Here is a 26853-nt window from a genome sequence, read left to right on the forward strand (position 1 = left end):
GTTCAAGTGATTGATGAAAAATGGTAAGAAGTATTCAGACAACAAGCAGATTCTGAAGGTTCCCATTCAATCATTAGGAACAAGTGGTAAGTACTGTTTGAAGACAATGTACCCAATTTTAATGCCATCCTGACCACATTTAACTACATGCTATTCTTGTTAGACAAAGAAAGAGATTAACAAAGCAACCTTAGAGGATAATTCCATTGACTCTGGGAGATTTATTTATTTATTATTTAAATTTATATAGATTCATGTCAATGTTGGGCCGTGCTTTTCCTCTGACTGTTCTGGCAGTGCTTGGCTATTTTAACAAGTAAACTGCTGCTTAGTATCTTTCTTTTTTTAAAAAAAAACAGTCTATGACCTTTATAACATTCCTCCAAAGTGATCTGGAGACTGTTTTTTCCCAATAATGAGTCATCGGCATCCACTTCATGAAGCACATCTCTGAAGGATGATGAAAGGTAATATAACATTTAACTCAAATGCTACTAAAGTGTGGAGGACTATGTGAGAAATTTTCCCAGGAGACTTAAGTTTGATTAGCTATAAACAGAAAAATAAAATTCTTTTGATTATTTACACATGCTGGGGCACACTTATGAGGTGGACACAACACTGAATTAAAAGGGGAGACATTTTGAAATCTGAAGTAATAGCATGTTTATAGCTTTTCCACCTGAAATGGCAGACAAGGTTATGTTGTTGTTGTTATTTTTTTAAAAAAATTTTTTTGTATAAGTCAGTTTCAATTTGAAATTGTATAATAGCTTAATAACAGAAGTTTGAAATGGAAAATTTGACCGATGGACCCGATGAAGGGTTAGGTTGGAAACTGATTTTTGAATGTAGCTGGAGCTTCTGTCATGCCCATCACTAAATGTTGATCTCTTCCCTTTGGAGTCCTAGTGCACAATCATATGAGTATGAGCCAGTAGTGTGCTGCAGCTGCCAAAGAGCCAATGCAATCCTGGGTTGCATGAACAGAGGGATAGAATAAAGAAAACGTGAAATATTAGTACAATTTTATAAAGCCTTAGTAAAACCTCACTTAGAATATTGCATTTTTTGTCACCATATTATAGGGAAAAAAATGAGACTCTGGAAAGAGTACAGAAAAGAGCAAGAAAGATGATTAGGGGCGTGGAGGCTAAAACATATGAAGAAAGATCGCAGGAATTGGGCACGTCTAGTCTAATGAAAAAAAGGACTAGGGGTGACATGATAGCAGTGTTCCAATATTTGAAAGAAGAGGGGGTCAGCCTACTCACCAAAGCACTAGAAGGGAAGACAAGAAACAATGGATGGAAATTAACCAAGGAGAGAAGCAATCTAGAACTAAGGAGAAATTTCCTAATTGTGAGAAAAATTAACCAATGGAATGGATTGCCTTCAGAAGTTCTGGGTGCTCCATTATGGGAGGTTTTAAAGAAAAGACTGGACAGTCCCTTGTATGGAATCAGGGCTTTTTTTCCTCATAGAATGCCCAGAACGGAGTTCCGGCACCTTTTTTGGATGGAACCTTGTAGGGTAGGCAAGGCGGGTTGTATGCAATGTGTGAGTTCCGCCACCTTTTTCTTTTACAAAAAAAGCACTGTATGGAATGATATAGTCTTGAACAGGGAGTTGGATTAGAAGACCTCCAACGAACTTTCCAACTCTGTTATTCTGTTAAAAGAAGAGGTCATTTAGAAACATATGTGTCATGGGACAGTATTTGCTGATATGGATTGTAGGTCTTGTAATGAAGACCCAGGATCCCCGAGTCCATTCTTTCTACCCCATCTGTCTCAAAAGAACTTTCTAATAAGTTTTGTAAGATGTGGAGAATGGGAAGGATGAGGAACAGACTGTTGAGATCAGAATGTTTGGGGGAAAAAACTCTAGGCTTTGCTTATTTTTTAAAATTGCATTACTATAGTTGAAGCCCATTTTTTGTTCAAAAGGGTATCTGTGTAACAAGATGCTGAGTATCATTCATTTTCAGGAATTCAAGGACAATGATTCAAACTAGCAGAAGAAAACAAGTCAGGGGAGGAGAAAAATGATTTCTTGACCAAGGTTCTTCCTTCACATTGCTTAAATTGTTTTTTTTTTAAAAAAACTGTGACAACTAAATTTTTGTAGGAAAAATTGTATCAGATTGAAATTTAAAATGGTGTTTGAAACTTTAGCTTTCCAGATTTTTCTTTGATATCCAATATTTTGTAGTTCTATTCAGCTGACTCCACAGCATGATCATATTGGATTTTTGTAAAAGGTCAGAAGAAGGAGAGACTCTATACTAAAGTTTTGCTTTATTTTCTTATTCTTTAATATTCTTCCCTTGTTTTTCAGGGATCTTGCTGTTCAGGTCAGTGTCATCTGAGTTAGTTCTCTCAGATAAATCATTTTTAATGCTTTCCACACCATTCTCAAAAAAATACCTGTTATTTGTAGAAGAAAGTTTCAATTTCTCCTTGACAGAAGGGAACTACAGGTAATCCTCAATTTAATGACCACAATATTTGTTAAGTGAGTTTTACCCCATATTTCTTTCCCCAATTACTAAGTGAATCACTTCAATTATAAGTTAGTAACATGGTTGTTAAGTGAATCTGGCTTCCCCATTGACTTTGCTTGTCTGAAGGTTGCAAAAGGTGATCAGATTCTTAAATATGAATCAGTTGCCAAATATCCAAATTTTGATCACATAAATATAGGAATGCTGCTTTGGTTGTAAGTGTGAAAAGCAGTCATAAGTCACTTTTTTCAGTGCTATTGTCACTTTGAACAGTCACTAAATGAATTGTTGTAAGTTGAGGACTAGCTGTTTTAGTCAAGGTAGACTAAAACTTCCATCTACACATGAAAAAGATATCAGTAAATAATGAAGTTAATACAAAGTCTTTTCTTCAAGAGAATTAGACTTTTGTTGGATTTTGATCATTTTTGAGTAATCCTGATGTTGGAAGAAAAGTCTTCATCATGGTTCCATCCAAGCCGGGGATAAACAACATGGCGACTGCTTTAGGAAGAAGGTTACAGTTTATTGCAGAGGAAAGCCAGACAGAAAGATGGATCCAGCAGAAAAGGGCTGAGCACATGTGGGGAGTGGGTTTTTATACCCCCTAGACTCTATTGTTTGGTTATTTCCTGTTTCAGACTTTGTATTTCCTGTGTCACATATTCTGTCCTGAGTCTAGGTGTGCCTTTCTGGTATTCTCAATGGTTGTGGGTCAATCCATGCTATTATGTCCTGTCTTAGAGTTTGGGTGGGGTATGTAGATTTTAGGTGTCTTTGTCTTCCAACCTTCTTGATGGCTTACATTTGCATGTCTATAGAAATGGTTTTCTGCTTGGGACAGAGACTTGGGGCAGGCTTGGTTTCTGCTTTTAAAATCCTTTTAGGGAAATATATTCTGCCCTTTTAAGATTTCCTTCTCTGGGGAGCTGACTTCCCACACTGAGAAGAATGGTAATATTCCAAACAGACTGAACAATGATTCAGACAAAACCAAATACTGTACCTAAACTTTCATAACATAATCTTTCTTCTTGAATTTTATCTAAAGTTGAGATGGAAGCAAAATTAGGGAGCCCTTTACAGGCAAAACATCTAACAAACTCTGTGGGAAGTCATGTGAATTTCAATGAAATAAAATTCTCAAGGACCTCAATTAGGTTAGGCCTGGGGACATATGATTAAAAGCAGATTTCAGTGGCTAGAAAAGCTATGCATATAAAGATCACGTGAGAAATTCTCTCAACAAGCAATGCAATTATGGGATAGTTCTAGAGAATTATCAGTTTCTTGGAAGATGAGAAATTGGTGAATATGATATAATCTGTTAATGATATTATTTGGGGGGGGGGCTTAGTATTCAAAAAGTATTCAAAGAATATTAGGTGATCATCAATGGCCAACAGCCTATTAAGTATACCAATATGTTGCAAATAAATCAATCATAAGCTAAACGAACAGACATAGCTTGAATCAGGCAAAATAATGCAAATGTGAAAAATAATCACTATGTTTTTTAGCCATCCAAGTTATTTAGCAATCAGATTTATAGAAAAAAAAGCAAATGCTGTGCATTACCTTTCATAAAACGGCATGATTCTGCCACATCTTTCTTCCCATCAATAGAAATACTATTTTGAGGACCAAAAAAAATGTTTTATTGAAACAGCTGTCAGTCAACCACTATAAAGCCTGGTGGAAGGAATTGCACTAACATCTCAGATCCCACAAGGCTTTATGTCCTTTGACATGTCAAACAGATGACTATTTTGCTTTTGCTTTGAACTGCTCTTCTGGTCTCTGAGCTCTTTTATACTTATACCTATTCCACTTTTATGAGCTTGAGAAAACTTCTATTTTGATCCATCCTTTATCCCCAGTATACTTAGGAAATCCTAAGCACTTTCTTTAGCTTAGACAAGGTCAAGAGACATTTGCTTTAAAAAGAGATTTTTTAAAACATCCATATATAGAAACAGGATTTTTGTGTTTCTCTGTGTGCTGCTTTGCTTACTTATTTTTATTACTTGCAGTTTATGTTGCTCTCATGCAACTGGAGTTCCCTAAGTGGAATGCTCTAAGCAGGAACATGGAACTGAATGTGAACACTTAACTGAATGTGGAGTAGAACTTTACAGATTCTTCTGAACACCATTAACTTCCAGATTAGCTGATAAATGATAGCAACTGTCATGGAAACTGTGGGAACTCCTATGTAAGTAACAATCAGCCTTTGGCTAGAATTTTATTACATGCGAAACTGTGGAGTTTTCTCCAAACATTTCCCTCATTTCACAAATATTTTTTCCCATTTTTTTTCCAGCCTGAATAGATTGTAAAAGGAATAACTTAGACAGATATACATACCATCAGAAAGTTCTTCAATGCTATAAAGGCAATTTATGCTTCCAACCTGCTGTCATCTGATGAGTTGAGCCTGAACAAAGACCAGGAAGGACTGAAAAACCACTGGCTGAACATTTTTCCAACGTATTCAGTAGACTGTCCACAGTTAATCCTGATGTTTTACAGCAGATTCCTCAGCTGCCAGTCTTGAGCTCAAGAAAGCAAACTCACAGATGAACTCAGATAAGGCAATCGGACAGGACGGCATTCCTGCTGAGCTTTACAAAGCTCTAGACCCAAATGCATTGCAAGTGTTCCAAGACATTTTCGAAAACATTTTGAAAACATTTGGCACATAGAGAAGATACTTGACATCTTCTGGGATGCCCCCATTGTGACTCTCTATAAAAACAAGGAAAAGCAAAGTACAGTGTTATATCACTGCTGTTCATCACCGGCAAGATTTTTGTCTATACCTTCCTGAACAGACTGTCACTGTTTTGGAAAGCTACTCCCAGAGGTGCAGTGTGGCTTTTGGCGAGAACAGGGTACAGCAGGTATATTTCCTATGCAACAAGTCCAGGAAAAGTGCATCGAGCAGAATAAACCTCTTTAACCTGTCTTCATTGACCTGACAAAAGCATTTGACACTGTAAACAGGGAGACTTTATGGATACCCAAGTAAATTTGTGTCAAATCCACCACAATATAATGGCAGGATAGGTCCTTTACAATGGTGATACAGCTGCATTTGCCATGTCTAATGGGGTTGATGTGTTAATGTATTTGATGTGTTCTTTGTTTGCATGATGCCACATACTTTCCAAGGTCTGAGGGTGGGAATATATATCAGATACTGACTTAACCTTTGCTGCTTAAATGCATGGATGAAGTGCCTCCATGCAATCATTCAAGAAATCCTTTGCTCATGAAGCCCTATGCACTCCTGCCATACAGATAGTGATGTACAGTTGATGCTGAACAAATTCTTAGTGCTACCATGCTCTTTGGTTACACTACCAGGCTTAACAAGATTGAAATACTTTACCTGCAAGTGCCAAATATAAAATCCACAGAAGCAAAAATCACTGTTAACAACACCAAACTGACAATGTAAATAGGTTCAAATATTGGAAAGCATTATTTGGAGTGAGGGGGTCTTTAGACAAAGAAATTAACTTCAGGAGGAGCGAGACTAGCTATAGAACAGCTGCTTACTAGAGTGCTGTACTAGAAATACATCGATATCTCCACAAATCTGAAAATCTACAGGGCTGTGGTTATCCCTGCTCTCCTATATGGATGTGAATTCTGGACTCTGTATTGATGATGCATCAAATAACTGGAATAATTTTACTTCGTTCCATCCTTGACATTTGTTGCTCTGACATCTGTAGTCATGAAAACCTTTGAAAGGTTAGTGCTGGCCCACCTTAAAACCATCACAGATCTGCTGATAGACCCAGTGCTGTTTTTATAAAAAAAAAAAAGGTGCCAGAACTCTCATCTTGGCGGGCACAGGAGGCGGGGTGGCGGGGGGGGGGTGGCACTGCTGTGGTCACAGGTGTGAGGGGTGTTGGTGACAGGCTGCCCCCCGGGGCCAGAGCCGGTGCGGCTGGTGCTGTGGGAACAGCAGGGCCTGCTCTATATGGCAGGGCTGTGTGGGGTGGGTGGTGGAGGCGGTGCAGGCCAGGCGATGCAGGGTGGCCACTTAGGTGCACAGGGCGAGGCGATGGTGGTGCAGGTCCAGCACCGGGTAGGCCACCAGCCTGGCTGACATGGGTGAGCACAAGGAAGGAGTGCACATGGACTCCACAGAACCCACCTCCCACTCCTTGTCCTCTCTTACTTACCTAGTTGAGATGGTGTAGTTGGGCAGCAGGGAGGGATGCAAAGTTCCTGCCAACTCGCCTTTGCTGCAGACAACTTGCCGGTGCAACGTTTGCCGGCCAGGTCTTTTGGCATGCTCAGCAGCAATTCCTATTGGCTTTCGAAAGCCAATAGGCTTTTGAAAGCCAATAGAGGGAGTAGCATAGCTTGTGCAAAAGCTTTTGTGTGTGTGTGTGTAAAAAGGGGTGCCGGAACGCCATTCTGAGTGTTCTATGAGAAAAAAGCCCTGCTTTTATGTTTTAATCTTATGATTTTAAAAATATTTTTTTCTATTGTAAGTTGCCCCAAACCTCCCCATGTGGATTGCATACAAATATTATATAATTGGTAAATAAAGGTAGAACATATGTTAAATATACATCAAATGAAAAAATGCTTCCCTACAAAGTCAATTCTTGCTCAATGACAGACCAAGGAGTTAACTCGGAAAGGCAATAGGAAAATCTAGAAAAGGTCTGTGCAACTTGTAGAAGGGAAAGGCCCACACTGATAAATTAAAAATCTTTGTGGTCTGCAAAGGAATGCTGGTGGGCTAATCAATGACTTAGTGACTAGAGGAGCATCTACGGTGTTGAAGCCTGTCGTCATGGTAAGGCATGGAGGCACTAGGCAACATGACTTTCAGGGCAGTGGTGGTGATTTTATTACTTTTTTTAAAAAAGAAAAAAGTCTGTGCCCTGTCCAAGGGTGCTTGGTAGGCTGCATGTACAGGCCTGGTCTAGAATTTATTTCGGACCATTCAACTATCTAGAGCAGGCATGTCAAACTCATTTTGTTTGAGGCAACTTCTTATAAAAGGATTGCCATTAATTTGTTTTAATAAAATAATTTAAATCAATTTTTCACTTGATTTCAAATTAAATGAATTATATTGCTTGACAATGAGATTTATTTTTAGTACAATTGCCAAATGCAATAAACTGGTTTTAGGTATATGTGTGCACTAATTATTTCAACACCAATACATTTTAACAACACATTCTATTTGTAAATGAATGCAAATGCAAATTATACAATTTTTGTGCAAAAATAAAACAAAATAACAGTTTTAAGAGCTGTTATCATTAGTTATCCTTAGATAAAAAATAATTCCATCATTCAAAACTTTGTTATACTGTATTTAACGAACAGATGCTTTGGGATAAAAAAAAAAGACTGACTACATTTGATTGTGTATCACCATGGCATTAAAACAAAATTCAAACAGTGTATGAAAAATAAAGGTTCCCTAAACGTCTGCTGGCTATATCTATACATTTTCTTTGGTAGCACTCTATTGCCTTCTTTTTAGCCTTTTTTTCAACTTCCCAGCTTAAAAAAGGCAAGGCACTGGGAGCTGAAAGTTACAGAGACTGTTTAAGCAGGTTGCTAGGCAACCTGTTCACACTCGGCCCTTCTTACCCTCCCACTTTTAAATTAGCCTGTACGGATCGCATTTCCTTTGATTTGAGCCATCTGAAGGCCCATCGCTGCGATGCATTCTGCTGCTCTGCAACCTGGCTGCCTGAGGAGAATTTGGCTCTCTGGAATAGTTTCCTTCAGCTTTTTTTGTGTGTGTGTGCAAAAAAAGGTGCCGGAACGCCTTTCTGAGCATTCTATGGGGGAAAAAGCCCTGGTTAGACCCCTTGCAATTTGCGTACCGAGCAAATAGATCAGCAGATGTTGCTGTTAATATGGCTCTGCACTACATCCTACAACATCTTGAATCTCCAAAGACCTATGCAAGGATCCTTTTTGTAGATTTCAGCTGGGCATTCAATACCATCATTCCAGATATTCTTCTCACTAAACTAAATCAGCTAGCAGTGCCTGACCACACCTGTAAGTGGATCATAAGCTTTCTAACAGACAGGAAGCGGCAAGTGAAGCTAGGCAAAATCACATCAGATACCTGTACATTTAACATAGCCCCCCCCAGACTGTATGCTCTCTCTCCACTTCTCTTCTCTCTCTATACCAATGACTGATTCTTCTGTTAAAGTATTGAAGTTGACAGATGATACAACAGTGACTTCTATTCTATTCTATTCTATTCTATTCTATTGTTGGCAAGACTATGTTTCCAGCCTAGAGGTCTTGGATGATGCAAAGTCCACCAGCACTGAATCTCTGATTATCATAGCCAAAGGCTGTGGATGGAACACTTCAACAGAATAGTGACCACTGTATGTCTGGTTGCTCTATGGTATATTGGAGACTGGGAAGAGACTCCTGAAGTCATCCACACAAATACTACAAAGATGTTCTGAAGGAAACCCTATGCCACTGTGCCATTCAGTAAAGAGAACTAGAAGTTGTGGCTTCTGACAGAATCCACTGGCAAGTCCTGTGCTATGAAGCCTCTATTGGCTTTGAAGACAGGTGCTGTGATGAAAGTAGCACCACAGAATAATATTCACAGTTATTACAACAATGAGCTTGCAGTGGCCCCTTGTATGAACTCTGCATTTCCAGACTCGGACTGCAAAGCTACCTGCCTTCCATAAATTAACTGCACAAGAGCATTTCTTTTTTGAACCTGAAAACTATCTATATATCTTAGGTAAAATAACTATGTATACACAGCATTTTTCAGATGCATCTGAAATAGAGTGATTGGGTTCTAAGCTAAGCCATGTTAGTGTATTGTTTTCTGCCTGATTATCTGGTCTACTCTATTTTAATCAAGGAACCACCAAAACTGTCAGGGCAAACTACTGCATGCAGCAACCCATATCACTTGCACTGATGACTGCCTAATTGGGTAATGAAACATCTGCAAGCAGACAAGCTCAGAAAGCACCAAGGACTCCACAGTTCAGTCTCAAACTACAGATATTCTTCTCTGTTGGAGACACATCATTGCTATGAAGGTATTCATTTTAAGCATCAGCTATATGCAGATAATGGTTCTGACTTACTATATAGAGTTGTTTAAACATTATAAGATGACTTCATGAAATGCTTCAGTAATTAAATGATAAACACTTAAATACTAAACATGATTTACTGTCGTTTGCTACTACCTACTGTATGATGTAACCCTAAAGAAGAGTTGAGGACTACTTTCCTTGCTGAAAAAGGTCTTCCACTGATCTATGTTTTGAGAAGCAGAGACAGCATTTAGCACATATAAAAGAATAAATTCTTAATAGGATGGACTTGTGTGACCACAGGGATATATAATGTTGCAATCTAAAATCTATATCCATATAGATAGATAGATAGATAGATAGATAGATAGATAGATAGATAGATAGATAGATAGATAGATAGATAGATAGATAGTGTAGATAGATAGATAGATGATAGATAGATAGATAGATAGATAGATAGATAGATAGATAGATAGATAGATAGATAGATAGATAGATAGATAGATAGATAAGAGGGAGGGAGAGAGAGAGAGAGAGAGAGAGAGAGAGAGAGAGAAGAGCATTTCCATCTGTAATTATGTTAAGGCAGAGCCAAGGAACACATCTGTTATTGGCATCTTTTCCTTTATTCAGTTCCAGAAGCTACCGACAGCACCTGCTAAGTGCGTATTTGTTCCAAACTGTGCAGTTTTATTTATTGTTGCTTCACAAACCAACCTACCCACAGTTCTGTTGAACCCTGACTCTCTCAGTACTGAGAAATCATAAATTTTAAGAGAAGGGCCAGCATTAAGGATAAACTGAAGAAACAAAAAGACACAGACTATTTGCCAGCAGATAGTTATCCAAAATATTAGTTATATCACTAATATTTACTCAGTTTTTACTAAGAATCCTCTCCTATTGCATGATGAAAAATTTTAGGAACAAAAGGTCCCAGTGCTAATAGTGTCACACCAGATTGGAAAGCTCATGTGTTATACTAGTGGGAAAGAGACATTACCTCAATCAGGGTAAGAAAAAGCTGTGTTCAAGAGCTTTGTTTGACTACACCAGGGGTCTCAAACTCGGCCCTTTTATGACTCGTGGACTTCAACTCGTGGACTTCAACTTGAAGTCCATGAGTCATAAAAGGGCCGAGTTTGAAGACCCCTGGACTACACTATGGTTACAAGTATAAAAACATTTCTAGATTTTTTTAGCATTGGTTTCTGGAGGGGAGATCCATGTTTTCCCTGACCTGCTCTTCAATATCTTCCATACTATCCATTGATACAAAATCTTATGGAGGGTCCATGTGCACCTAAGCAATTCTTAAGGTAAAGATCGATAGATTACAATAGGTCTGGTTGATGATCAGAAACATTTTTGCATCTCTTTGCTCTCTGGCATGGTCATTGCCTCAAGACAACCTAGAATTTCAAATAACTCTAAGCTAATCATGTTTCTTGGGTAAGGGGAGAAGGACAAAGTCATTTTGTTCCTCACAGTGACAATGATAACATTGTAATTGAATTAAAAATGTACATTTCACTAGGGAGATACTTGATTTATCATTTCAGACAAATATGTCCTTACACTAGCTTGACCACTGACACTTCTTCAGATGTTAAAGTGACCCTAAGGACTCCTCTGGAATCAGATTTTATCTCCTTCTCTAGCTGTCAAAATCCCTAGAGCTTTATTTCTATTAAGTTTTGCCAGTGATCTCTACAAAAGAATGCCTAGATAAGGAAATATTCAGCTAGACAACATTTGTGATGAAAGAAAATAATCCCCTTGTGTTAAAAAAAAAGCCCACAAAAAAACAAAAACAAACAAAAACTACCTTTTGTTTAAGACAACATTTTCAACATCAGAAATAATACATTATTAATGTACTTTTTTCTCTTTTCTTTGCTCTGCTTTAATGCAAATGCATTAGTTCAACATTATGTCTTTTGTTCTCTGTGTGCTTTCTTTTCATCCTCTGTCCAGGCTTCAAAAAGCTAATTAAAGTGTATTCAGAACTACTTATATTCTTGATCATGCCAGATGGGCGTTTAAATGTCCCCCTCCAAACTTTATATACACTCAATTTCTTTCCTGTCTTTTCTACTCTCTTATGTCTAGGGTGCTTTGCTTGGTGTCTTTAAAAAAGGCAAGACATATATAGAGAAAATGGACAGAGAAGGGAAAGAGGAAAACTAGCACCATTCTTTAAACTGCCACACTTCAAATAGCCAAAGAAGACGATTTACGAAAGGGAAGTAACATCTGGAGATGAGCTAGCCAACCAGCCTTTCAAAATGGACAGGGTTGTGTCAGGTCTCCAGAAACAATGCTTCATTTTATGACGTACTCCAATCCTCTCCATTCCAAAAGCTGGAAGTGGATTTTGTTTACAACAACAATTATGCTATTGTCCCATGAGTAAGCCCAGACCCGGACAAAGACTTTTGTTCTTGCCCTTCGGATCTCATATTTTATGACTCAGTTAAAAGAGTCATACCATTACAAATGTGTACATTTCCCCCCCCACACACACCTTTTGTGAATTCAGTGAGAAATACCATAACGCTGCTCATGTCTTGACTTGGAGTCAAGAAATGAAGAGATGATGGTAGTCTCCAATGCGTTCCAGAATAAAGATTCCCAGAAGACTGTCAGCTGAGTGTTCAAGAAAAGTCAACCTGTCTGTGATTAATGCATCTTAACACGGTACTGAAATACTGGATCAACACAGCAAAACCTGATTTTTCAAATGATCAAGTTAACAAGACTTTATTAGTGTGCAGTAAGTTCTCAATATCATAACCTGGCAACACCCTGACAAACTCCACAGTCTCACAGTTCAAGAAAGACTTAATGATCAGCACAAATTTGCCGGACCTGTCCCTTAATGCCAATTCTAGCCATGCTAAGCACTTGCACCCTCTCAGCTAAACAAGCTGCAAGTAATGCAGACTAAAGTGAGTTAGTTTTCCTGCTGTCCTTTCTTAGCTTAAAACCACAAAAAATCCTTTTGATAAACATCTTAGAACAGTAAGTACTTTGCCACAATTTATTTCCAAGGTATTCGAGCCAAGTTTGGAGTGACAGAGAAAATAACTGCTTGTATTACGCTGATTAAATGAGCCAAGGCAATTTTGTCAAAAACTCTAGGACGAGATATATCAAAAGATTGTAAATGGAGATCAGTTCATTTTGATCTCATTCCACAGGTATGTTATTGGCAAAATGCCAGGGCTCGAAGGCAGCATCCAGGTTGGCAAACAATAAAAGAGTTTATCAAACTACTCCATTTTCTGATCCCTGTTAGCCGGCTTCAATGATTGTGCGGCTAGTGAAAAAAACGCAAGACACATTTTTGCTTAAGGTAGAGAAAGTGTGAGATGAAGATAGCTATGCATACAGCATAAAAAGGTAAAGAGAAGGAGTGGGGGCGCATCCAATGCAAACACACCTGCTTAAAAATATTTTGCAAATCCAAATAAATACCATGAGTGACTTTTGTGTTAGAAAACATTTAAATACAGGGAGTCCACATTTAGCAACTGCTTCGTTCAGTGACCGTTCAGTTATGGTGCTAATAAAAGAATAACTTTGTGACCAGTCCTCACATTTAGGAGCTTTATAGGCCCATAAGGAAAAGAAAAGCTGAAATAAAATCATAAACCTAGTGGGTTCACTTAACAGTCACCTTGCTAATCGTTTGAGTTGCCAAGCCAATTGTGGTTGCTAAACGAGGACTATCTGTAAGCCAAATGAATCTAAGAAGTTAAGAATTTGGCAAACTTTACTTGATTCAGAGGTAAAAATGGGCTGGTTGATCCCAAGCAATACAGTAGAAACCATTTTCAAGCAGAATCTTTGAATACATGTTTACAATACAGAATATATAGTGCTTAAGGTTCACAAGAAGCTCCATACATTTCCTTGGCTGGATCTACATACTGGGCAGTATCCATCTGGTAAGGTCTGTGCCAGAGATAATCCATGTTTCGGGATGGATATTCATATTATTGAAGCTGTTTAATGTTGTCTGATTCAACTTATGCTATAAATATTTCATCTTGCATTTTAAAGGTAAAGGTAAAGGTTCCCCCGCACATGCGTGCTAGTCGTTTCCGACTCTAGGGGCCGGTGCTCATCTCCGTTTCAAAGCCGAAGAGCCAGCGCTTGTCCGAGGACGTCTCCGTGGTCATGTGGCCGGCATGACTAGACGCCAAAGGCGCACGGAACGCTGTTACCTTCCCACCGTAGTGGTCCCTATTTTTCTACTTGCATTTTTACGTGCTTTCGAACTGCTAGGTTGGCAGAAGCTGGGACGAGTAACAGGCGCTCACTCTGTTACGCGGCACTCGGGATTCGACCCGCCGAACTGCCGACCTTCTGATCGACAAGCTCAGCATCCTAACCCACTGAGCCACTTGCATTTTATAATATGCTTAATTCATATCTTTCCTGAAAACTGTGGACGCTTAACATATACAGTTGAATGTTGCCTTTGAAGCACTATGATAACTACTAGGAAAACCTTCAAAAACCTTCCAATGTTAAATCTGGCAGCACATCTTTCCAGCCTCAAGACTAGGAATGGTTTAAAAATATTCAAGGTCTGCAAAAATAATGTAGGTTCCTACAATTTTCCTTATTTAGACGGTACACTTCTTGCAATATTGGATGATTCATTCTGTCTCATATAGTGTTGGATTCATGAAAGAAGTAATGTGAAGCTTTGGCCTTACTAAGACAAGAAAAACCAAGAATTTCTAATGAATGGAAAGTCAAGGATAATGTTCCATTTAGCTACTGGATAAACTGCATTTAATATTACATTTTTTTTTTATTGAAAAGTTTTAAAATACATTTTATCTTTAACAATCCCCCCTCCCCCTCCCCTACCTATCCCTCCCTACCCCTCCCCCCCTTTCCCCCCCCCCCCGACTTCCCAGAGCTAAGTACAGGGTATAAAAACAAAGAACAATCATAAACATCCATATGCTACCAACAATAAATTCTTAAATCTATCACTCTCTAGCTCATATAAGATAACTACAAACAATACTAATATTTCATATAGAGAGAGAAAAAAAGAAACTAGAAAGGAAGACTTATTCAAATGCTAAATGAAACTTTTTAGTCCCGTATTTCTTCTGGATATATTCAATCCATTTTTTCCACTCCATAATATAACATTCTTGCGAATGATCTTTCAAATAAGCCGAAATCTTTGCCATTTCTGCCAGGTCAGAAACCTTTAAAGTCCATTCTTCTATAGTCGGCAGTTCCTCCTTCTTCCAATACTGACCTATTAAGAGTCTTGCTGCTGTAATTAAATTTAACATCAACTTAGTGTCCACAACAGTAGCATCTGTAATTATACCCAACAAAAAGAATTGCGGACAAAACTTTATCTTTTGCTTGAAGATCTTCTGCATATTCCACCAAATTTTTATCCAAAAAGCCTTGACCTTTTTACAAGTCCACCATATGTGAAAATATGTTGCATCTTCACCACCACACCTCCAGCATTTTGGCTGATAGTTCGGATACATACTTGCAAGCTTTTTAGGATCTAAATGCCATCTATAAAACATTTTATAAAAGTTCTCTCTTAAGTTTTGAGCTTGTGTAAATTTTACGTTCCTCACCCAGATCTTTTCCCACGTATCCATTGTAATAACTTCTTGGATGTTCTGGGCCCATTTTATCATACAATCTTTAACCAGTTCTGTTTCTGAATCAATTTCTATCAATGCAAGATATATCCATTTGATATGTGCTGGACCCTGATTTCTAATTTGCTTTATCAAATTTTCATCAGTCATTGCAAAACCAGTTTTCTGATCTTCTTTCCACCTGGCCCTTAACTGAGTATATTGAAACCAGGTTTGAACAATCTTCTCATCTCGCAAGAGATTATACGATTTTAAACACCATACACTTCTTTCCAAGCTTAAAATCTCCTTATACGTGGTCACGTCATGTTTGAAACCAACATTTATGTTTTCTATTGCGTGTTTTGGAATTGCCCACAATGGTATCTTACAGTCTAACTTGTATCTATACTTCTTCCAAACTCTCAACAATGCCTGTCTTAAAATATGCACTTTAAACACATTATCTACCTTCTTATCATACAACAAATATGCATGCCAGCCAAATAACAAGTCGTGGCCCTCAAGATTTAATAATCTCTCTTGTGTCAAATTAATCCAATCACTTATCCCTGCTAACGCAGCAGCTTCATAATATAATTTAAGATTGGGCATTTTAAGACCACCTCTTTCACGAGTATCCTGCATAATCTTAAGTTTAACTCGTGGCCTTTTCCCTGCCCGAACAAATTTTTTGATACCCCGTTGCCATTCTTCCAAATTAGAATCTTTCTTAAGAACCGGTATCATTTGAAATAAGAATAAAAATTTAGGCAGGACATTCATTTTCACTGCTGCGATTCTTCCCAACAAAGACAATTGCAATTTTTCCCAACTCTCCATTTCTTTTTGAATTTTACCCCATAGTTTTTCATAGTTATTTTTATATAACTTTGTATTAGAGGGTGACAAAAACACCCCCAAATATTTGACCCTTTTAGCAATCTCAAATCCAGTTAATCCTTCTAAAAGAGCCTTTTGCGATACTGTCATATTTTTGGCCAGAATTTTAGTTTTTTGTGCATTAACTTTAAATCCAGAAACCCTCCCATATTGCATTATTATCTCCATCAGGTCCACAACAGAGTTTTCTGGCTGGGTCACTGTAACAACCAGATCGTCTGCGAACGCCCTCAATCTATAATCCTGATCTCTAATTTGTATACCCTTAATTCTTTCCGAACTCCGTATTTTTACTAATAATATCTCCAATGTTAACACAAATAGTAAAGGCGATAACGGACACCCTTGCCTTGTGCCCTTCTCAATATTACATGCTTCAGTCAAACTATTGTTAACTATTATTTGGGCAGTTTGTTTTTGATATAATGCCCTAATTGGTTGCAAAAATTTATCCCCAAAATTCATTTTATCTAAAACTTTCATCAAAAATTGCCAATTCAATTGATCAAAACCTTCAAAAACCTTCCAATGTTAAATCTGGCAGCACATCTTTCCAGCCTCAAGACTAGGAATGGTTTAAAAATATTCAAGGTCTGCAAAAATAATGTAGGTTCCTACAATTTTCCTCATTTAGACGGTACACTTCTTGCAATATTGGATGATTCATTCTGTCTCATATAGTGTTGGATTCATGAAAGAAGTAATGTGAAGCTTTGGCCTTACTAAGACAAGAAAAACCAAGAATTTCTAATGAATGGAAAGTCAAGGATAATGTTCCATTTAGCTACTGGATAAACTGCATTTAATATTACATTTTTGTTTTTGTAAGGACTATGATATTACATATTTTGAGAAGGATATCTTTGAACCATGTTATGCTCATTCGGGTCTTTTAACCCCAACTTTACAAAAGGCCTATCAGCATTGTAGCAAATTAATGAACCTTTTTGGTGGAAACATACTTTGTTTTATTTGGCTCTAAAATGAGGCAAGCAGGAGAAGTATTTGCCACTAAAATGGCTTCTAGTTAAAACACCATAGTAGCTCAGTTAAGAAGGGATGTGGTGGCTCAGTGGGTTAAGATGCTGAGCTTGTTGATCAGAAGGTCAGCAGTTTGGCGGGTCGAATCCCAAGTGCCGCATAGCAGGGTGAGCGCCTGTTACTCGTCCCAGCTTCTGCCAACCTAGCAGTTCAAAAGCACGTAAAAATGCAAGTAGAAAAATAAGGACCACTATGGTGGGAAGGTAACAGCGTTCCGTGCGCCTTTGGCGTCTAGTCATGCCGGCCACATGACCACGGAGACGTCCTCGGACAAGCGCTGGCTCTTCGGCTTTGAAACGGAGATGAGCACCGGCCCCTAGAGTCGGAAACGACTAGTACGCATGTGCGGGGGAACCTTTACCTTTACCTTTTTAGCTCAGTTAAGAGCTAACCCCCTTTATAAGTACAAGCTTGCCTTTGTAATTCATGTACTCATTTTCTTCTTTTTCTCTTCATTTTATATAAATACATTTTAAAAAATATACATTATGATTGATTAGATGTAAAAATGTAATATTGGGCTATATCAACTGTGTTGTCACTCCCAGATGTCTTAGGCTGTTTTCCCTTGAAATGATTTAAGGACCAGTGTATACAGTGCGTTAATTTCACAGAACTGGATGACCCCTTTTGTGGGCTTTGTTTTCTTCTCCCAGCAAAAAATGACCTGCGTACTCATAGTAAATGCAGTTCTCTTTAGGGTTGCCCTTCTTTGCAGTCCTTCCTGCACATAACGGTGTTATGTATGTATGTATGTATGTATGTATGTATGTATGTATATGTATATGTATATGTATATGTATATGTATATGTATATGTATATGTATATGTATATGTATATGTATATGTATATGTATATGTATATGTATATGTATATGTATATGTATATGTATATGTATATGTATATGTATATGTATATCTGTGATTTGTAGTCAGCAGAAACATCTACCCCATTAAAACTGTCCCAAATGCATTATGAATCTAATCACAGTAACAATTTTTTGGTGGAGTCACATCCCTGGTCCATTTTATTTATAGCTTAGTTGATATAAGCAATGGGCTTTTTTCCCTCCAGCAATAATATGCTTGCTAAAACTCAACATCGGCTTGATGGCACATCATCAATCACTGAACATCTGAAATAAGATAGCTCTGGTCTACATCTGGCTGATATCAGAATCCAGAATAAATGGCAAGTTAAGTTAGGTAAGCAACCAGCACTAAAGCAGAGATATATTCAGCTTCAGAATGATAGATTCATATCTATTCATATCTGCTTGTATTTCTCTGAAGTAATGGTTTTGAAAAAAAATTAAAGTAGTGGGCTAGCAGAGCTTTCCATTCAAAGGCAAACCATAAAGTTTCTGAAGTCTGAAAGATCAGCCTAGGACTACTTGCAAATCCCTTTGCAGAATGGCATAGTCTAAATATTTCACCTTCATCTCAAATGGGCTCTGTTTTACAAAGAACCTGCCATGGAATTCTCTCCAAGCTTGCTTTTTTTTTCTCACAGCAAACTGCCCTGTGCATTCAGCTCGGTCTGAAAAGGATTGCATGCCACTGGCACAAAACCTGCATTTGGAAGAGGAGGGAAAAGTGGAGGAGAAGCAGGATAATAGTTGTGATTGGCCTAGATATGCATAGAAAGATTCTGGCATTGAGCAATTCAGCTACTTTCTCCCCTTCCCCTTCCCTACTTTTCCTCCTTTTCTCTCCCTCTCTTCTCTCTCTCTCCCTTTACTTCCTTTTTCCCTTTTCCCTCTCCCTCTCTTTTTCTCTCTGTCTCCCTCCCTTCCTCTCTCTCACCTTCTCTCATCCCCTCTCTGTCTTGCTCCCTCCCTCTCTCTCTCTCTCTCTCTCTCTCTCTCTCACACACACACACACACACACACACACACTTGTTCATCCACAGCAAAAGTGTGGGTGCAGTTTGCCATTTTCTGTAGCATCCAAATTGCTTCAGCAAAGGGCTGCATTAAAAATTCATAACAGTATATGAAACAGTTCCAAAAAGATACCAAAATTATTTTTATCTTGACAAAACAGCCAAAAGCTTTTCAAAGGTGAGATTCAAATAGGGCAGACATGTCAAACACAAGGCCCGGGGGCCAGATCTGGCCGCGAAGTGGTTTCATGTGGCCCGCGAAGCCATCCTGGAAACAGTGAGGAAATGGCCCCCACTGCCTTGGCCCTGGCCCAGAGACCCTCCTCCTGCCAGAGACCCTCAGATCTGTCCCACTCCTGCCCGGACCCCCATAGGCACCCTTGATGCGAACGATGTAGAGCTGGCCACGACCACCCAGTAGGCCATACGCACTCTAGCCACACCCACCCAGTAGGCCACGCCCACCCTGGCCATAACCACCCGGCCCCCTGAGGGCAACCGCATTGCTGATGCGGCCCTCAATGAACTTGAGTTTGATACCCCTGAAATAGGGTAAAGGAAAACGCTGTGCTTCAGAACTATCACTCCTATATCCTTATCCCCCTTCCCAACTTTTGATGGCAGGAAAGCTCTTTTGAAAAGAAAATCATAACCATATGCACTTCTGTAGAAGATGCTAGGAAAAATAACTCTCCTGTTCTCAGTTAATTCCCTTGGCTAAGGAACATATAGAAAATGACCAGGATAGAAAAATTGCACATCTAGGTTCTTTTTCCTTCTAAAAGATAGTTCTTTTAAATTTTAAAAACTGCCGGCCCACGGGCCGGATACATCACGATGAAACCACGCCCACCCCATTGCCAGCAATGGGGAAAAAGTCACGATACGTCATGCGATGTCACGTGACGTCGCGAGTTTGACATGCCTATTTTAAAATGAACACTGAAAGCCAATTATCCTGAGTTGTTGGAAGGGGACTTCAGCCTTAATAGAGTGATGCAGATACAGTTATTTAGCAATATAATCACTAAGATTCAGCTCCTGATATGTAGGTACATTATGCACTTCTAAGAGTTTTGAGGAATATGAACTTGAAGGTAGCATTTATGTATATTTCATTTGAGACCAGCTTTAGATAGTCTTTATTTCCTGCTCTTTATGAAAGATAAGCAATGTTGCAACAAAAAAGAGGGGAGAAATTATGCAAATATCTATATTCTGTGTTCCGGTAGGAACGGTCTGAAAATTCATTTGTTTCACTCAGCTCTCATTTCATTGATAGTTAATTATTATTAATTGTAGAATAGGACCTATAATGAGAGTGGTTGACTCTGCCCAGTCTTGCCTTATTTTTAAGGTAAATTCGTTTTTATCTTTACAAAAAAAATCTTTCAGCTTAATGGGATTGCTTTCTTTATTTTGGATTTTAGCTGAATTTTTTCTACAAAGGCATGCCAAATTCAACAAATATGTTTCAACTCCAGGAGATGAAATACTTGAAGCAATTTCATTCAAGGTTGATTACTTAAGCCTCTTAGCTTCAAACACGCTCGGCTCGATCTTCTCACTGAAACCAGTGACCCAGAGTGAAATTTGAAATTAAAAATAAGCTCAATATTTTAGACTTTCTGGAAGAATGCATTCAATACTGGACAACATTTGCATTGACATCATATGTCAGCATATTAAATGGGTTAATGTTTGGAAAACCTTTTTTTTATTAACTATGTTTATGAGAAGGAGAAATAATGACTGGAGAGTGAGAAGGGTGAAATGTGATACTGTCAGTTAACATTATCTGAGCAAGGATCTCCAATCCCAATAAATGCTTGGCTAAAAGAACCAGCCTTTATTCTTCACAGCATTTTTCCTCCAGTGTGAAAGTAATTCAAGGAGTTGATTAGATTCAAACACCGAGTTAAGCCATCATTTGCTTAGCATTGGCTTAGTTCACATAACAACCAAACCACAAAGTGGTACGTGGGTCTAACCATTGTCAGTTCTATTTTGATTCAATGTACAAAACAACACCATGGGTCCACAGAGTTTACAGAGTTTCTCATTTTTTCCTGAATGAAATTAGTTTCAATCCATTTCTACGTCAGTTGATAATTTCGTGCATTTTCAGGTGCATCTCTTATTTCTCAGACGTAGCATCCAAATGTACACTTTTCCCCTAATGCATTCTCCTTTAATATGTACATTTTCTCCCTAACACAGGGACCAGTTTTGAGCAGTTTCCTGGAATGCACACATTGTCCTGTCCCTTTTTCCCCAGCACCAACTTGCATATAAATTCAGAAAAGAACACATATTGGCTTACCAAACATTCAGATTCAGAAACTTATATCAATAAGATCAGATTAAAAATTTGGACCTAATAAATATCTCCTTTCTCCTACATATTAACAAATTACTGCAACTGCATTTTTTTTCAATCCATGCTTCCTTCCGCTTCTAATTTTTATCATTGTATAAAATATTTAGGCTTGTATGTTTGTTTGTTTTTTTAAAAAAAATCTTTGAGCTATCAAAACAAATGAGATAAACAGGATTCTTCTCACCATTAGGAAGAAGCAGCAGGCATCTGGTAAACAGAAATAGAAGTGATAAGAAGGTAGGGTAAAGCTTGAATGCTATCTGGCTTCCTCTGTTCCCTAGTCTTGCTTGGATCCCAGCAATATGTACAGCTAGCTTCAGATGGGAAATTGGGGGCAACAAAACGTCTCATGCTACTCTGCAAATTCTTATATAACTTGAAGCAAGAGAAAGGAGATTTATGGCTAGTGCAAATTTGAAAACAATAGATATTTACAATTCCTCCTTGAAGATACAGACTGTACTAGCAATATAATTTACAGGAAAAACCACTTCTGGGAAAGGCAAAAATAATAATAAAAAATATTTTACTTTAGCAAAAATAAATACCCCCATTAAAAATAAAAAGGAGAAGCCAAATTAAATAGCTGGAGTAAATGCCCAGATGTTACTTGGTGCAGATCAGAATATTTATTACACCATTCACCTATTTAACACTTTCTGCAGTTAATTTTTAAAATTCCCCAATTGACTTTGCTTGTTGGAAGTTGACTCAGAAGATGGCAAGTTGGCAAGGTTGGACCACAAGATCATGCAACTGTCATGTATGTAAGCTGGTTGCCAAACACTCAAATTGCAATCACATGACCATTGGGGTGGTGCAATGGACATAACTTCAAGGATGGGTCATAAGCCACTTTTTCGAAGGCTATCATAACTTTCAACCATGGCTAAATGGTCATAAGTTGAGGTCTACCTGTAGAAGTAGCAAACCAAAACAAAAGAATATATGCATGTGTATGTACATTTGTATGTATGGCTTCCAACGTTGACAAGCATTCTTTGAACAGTGGTACTACTATCCTTTTTTAAAAAAAGAATGTGCAAAAGTCTGGAAATTGTATGAAGGAAGAACCTAAAATGAAAGACTTATGTCCTGCTCTACTGATCTTTGGCCATCTTGATGCGATTCATGCTCCCATGCATTTAAAAAGGATCAGATGTGTACAAAGCTATCCATATCTAGCAGGTCTTGCATTTTACCCTTAGTATACTCAGATATAGGAGCAAAAGAAGAGTCTGTATCAGAATCCATTTATTTTTCATTTCTAACTCCCTATCTGTGCAAACCTAAATCTCACACACACACACACCCTTTACTGGATTCTGCCATTCCAAGGAGGAAAGAGAAGACAGGGGTGCCCCTCTCTATCCCTTAGATGTAATGTTTGTTTATTCAGCCTGTCTGGTGGCCATCACAAAAGACTGAACAACAATGAAAGGGGATGGGGAGGGAATTCTAGTTTGCGTCTCTGAATGGAATGTGAAAGGGAGGAAGTAATAATGTTGCAAATGTATTGGTGATTCTCCTTTTTCCCCATGAGGGGTTTGACACCTGACACTCGACTGATCCAGGACTGACCAAATGGATTGAGGGGTGGGGTTATTACTCGGGGACACTTTAAAAGTATCGATCTGTGAAACAGCTTCAGATCCTGTCTATATTATCCACTGTCAACCATATTTTAGTAAAAGTTCCTGTTTGGACAATCTTGTCTTCAAGAATTCTTCTTTCCTAAGATGTGGATTGGGGTGGGTTCTGACAGTCTGTTACAATAGACCCATTTCTTGACACAGTGGCAGAAGCTACATAATAATAAAATTGCAGACAAAAAGGCCACATTTATTGATGTCCTGGATGGAATCTAGATGTTTATTTGAATTAGCAATGGTCATAAAAAGGGAAAACTATGAATTGTTTTTCCACTCCGACTTCAAATGTTTGATCTTAGGGGAATGTTTTTAGTGAGAGGTGTCATTTCCATTTTCTGTTTACCTTATCCCCATAAAATCAGACCAGCCATATCTATGTCTAGATTTCCAATAATTCCAAGAATTACATTTCATTTTCCATATTAGTCATTAGTCAACACTGAAGGTCACCCAAAAAGGTTGCAGTGGAAATACCAGGAAAGAAAGGTTGTCACTGAAGTAAATCCAGACTTTCTTTCCTGATTATGAGGCCCATATATCTTATTTTACAAGGGTCATTCCTCTAGTGGAAGGGATACCTAGTCAGAAAGCAGAAGCCTGGACATAGTCTACCTATTCTTGGCACACATATGGCTGAATGAACAGGAATGTAAGTCATCTAATCATAAACATCCTCACTAAAATAATCTGTGCATTTCTCTGTGCTATTATAGTGTTTTATGCACACACATATACATGCAAAAGGGATGCGGTGGCTCAGTGGGTTAGGACGCTGAGCTTGTCGATCAGAAGGTCGGCAGTTTGGCGGGTCGAATCCCAAGTGCCGCGTAACAGAGTGAGCGCCTGTTACTCGTCCCAGCTTCTGCCAACCTAGCAGTTCGAAAGCACGTAAAAATGCAAGTAGAAAAATAGGGACCGCTCCGGTGGGAAGGTAACAGCGTTCCATGCGCCTTTGGCGTCTAGTCATGCCGGCCACATGACCACGGAGACGTCCTCGGACAAGCGCTGGCTCTTCGGCTTTGAAACGGAGATGAGCACCGGCCCCTAGAGTCGGAAACGACTAGCACGCATGTGCAGGGGAACCTTTACCTTTACTTTATATACATGCAAACATGTATGTGTGTGTGCACGCACATGCATGCACCCATATACACATACACATTTTTTTGCCTTCAACTCAGTGTTGACTGTTGGCAATTGCATGGATTAGTCCCTGCAGTTTTCTTGGCAAGATTTTGAAAGTGTTTTGTGTTCGCCTCCTCCCTAAGTTGAGAAAGTGACTTGCCCAATGTCACCCCATTGGCTTTGTGCCCAAGATGGGACTAGAACTCACAGACTCCCAGTTTCTAGCCTAGTGCCTTAACCACTACTGGCTCTCTATATGAACATTAACACAGATGGGGAGGAAGGGAGGGGGAAAGGAAGGGAGAGAAGGAGGGAGTTTTGCACATATTAAAAGGAAATCTTGAATGCAATCTGAATCATCTACTGTCTTGTCCTTGGTAAACACATTTTCTGGTTGATGATAAATTAATGGAATGGAACATCTTTTAAAGAAAGGCAAACCTGCATAATGTAAATATATAAAGATGATCACTTTCCTCCAAAGATGGAACTTTGGCTTATCAACTGATTTCCTGTTGGTACCTTGCTATCCTTTTCCCAAATTTGTTTGTAATTCAGATGTTTTCAGTTGATGGAATATATGCCACGGACGTGTCGATATAGAAGGTAAAATGGCCTATCTAGGCTAGCATCCAAGATATCTTTTGTCTCATTAAATATTGTTGGATTCACAAATATTGTAATAGCAATGATTAGCCTGGCCTCTATATTGGATAGCATTAGCCTGCATTCCATTAAATTCCTCAGCTTTTCTTGACATATTCTTCTTCGGTTTTATTAGAGAAGATAAAAGACATTCCCTTCTTTCTGCCAATAAACAGATTTAGAACAATTCATCTCAAGTAAATACTCAGATCTTAATGGCAGAGCTAAATAATAACTCTTCCCAATGCAGTGTCATAACGGTTTACATCTGAAGTACAATGCACATATGACTGTAAGTAACAGGATTTAACATGTAATCCATTGTTGTGGATTATTCAATAAAAACACAGCTGCTTTTGTTCCAGCAGGCTATACAGGTAACACTTCCTGAAATAAAGTTAGAGTTTTACATCCACTTACTTGTGGGTGAATTCTGTTTAATGCCATTTAATGTCTGCTTAGATCTGCATGCATTACCCAGCACATGGTGGTTAAAATCATGACTCTTCTGGATGGAACCCTTAGCAATATCAGTCAGTTTTTAATCATCAACAATTGCCTCTTTCCATAAACCTCCCTCAACACTACCATTTGCCAGCAGCACCTTTGGAAGACAAATAGCAGACAGCAAGGATTTTCATCAGGAAGTTAGTGTGAAGAAGCATTTTCCATGACATTACAATGACTTTTTCTATAAAATGGAGTTAGTCACATTTTCCCAAAGGGCATATTTTTGTACCTTGTAATTTTAAGCAGCTAAGTTAGTAGTTCCATCACAGACTTTTCTACACAAGGTCTACACTACACTTTCTGCAGTTGTTCATGGTGTAGTGCACCAATTCCTTACCATAATGTATTTTGTTTGCCTTGATTTAGCATTGGACACAATCCAACTGGATTAGCATTCTGTGTAAATCCACATAACCTGCTTCAAAAAAAAAAAACAACCACCCTCAAAATCTGCACACAATACTACTTTATTCTTCCATGCATTTTCCTTCTGATGCCATTTTAAATGGCTTGTTAGATATGCTGTAATGTTGGATGTTATTGCTTGTTTTAAAAGTCTGCAAGTTCCTTTGGAAGAGAGTGTAAAAGAAGATTAATCTCTTTTATATCCTTTATACTTGCTTGATCCAAGGTCACTTTTAACAGCTTTTGTGGGGCTGAAGTCCTCGTCATACTGTATATGTGGGACTAGATCTTATATTCTGGTTGGTAGGTGGGGACTTTCTTTCTTTCTTTCTTTCTTTCTTTCTTTCTTTCTTTCTTTCTTTCTTTCTTTCTTTCTTTCTTTCTTTCTTTCTTTCTTTCTTTCTTTCTTTCTTTCTTTCTTTCTTTCTTTTATGACACGCCAAACCCTAACCTTTCAGGACAATGTCATCAGCTTCCCCATTCAGATTAGGTTGAAGTTGTGCTGTCATTTTTCAGAAATTAGGCTCTGGAAAGACTTTCCAGGGTCTAGAAAGGAGATTGAAGGGATCATTGGAATCAGGAAAGCCCAACACTAGTGACAAAATGATTTTGTTTCCACTCATGACACATAAAACAAACAACACATGAAAGAAATTTTAAAAAGATGAGATATATCATTTGGATTTTATTCACAGAATAAGAAAAGGGCAAATATCTGAAATGAGTCCCCTTCACATACACAGTCACACAAACTCGTCAGGACCTTGTCTGCAGGTCATCCTCAACTTAGAACAGTTCATTTAGTGACTGTTCAAAGTTACAACGGCACTAAAAAAGATGACTTATGAACGTTTTTCACACTTATGGCCATTGCAGAGTCCCCATGGTCGCAAGATCAAAATTCAGACGCTTCTAAAATGGCTCATATTTATGATGGTTGCAATGTCTCAGAGTCATGTGACATTTTTTTGGACCTTCTGACAAGCAAAGTCAATGGGGAAGCCAAATTTACTTAGCAACCATGTTACTAACTTAATAACTGCAATGATTCACTTAACAACTGTAGCA

The sequence above is a fragment of the Vipera berus genome (genome assembly GCF_964194415.1).
Source record: "Vipera berus genome assembly, chromosome: 1".
Lineage (NCBI taxonomy): Eukaryota > Metazoa > Chordata > Lepidosauria > Squamata > Viperidae > Vipera > Vipera berus.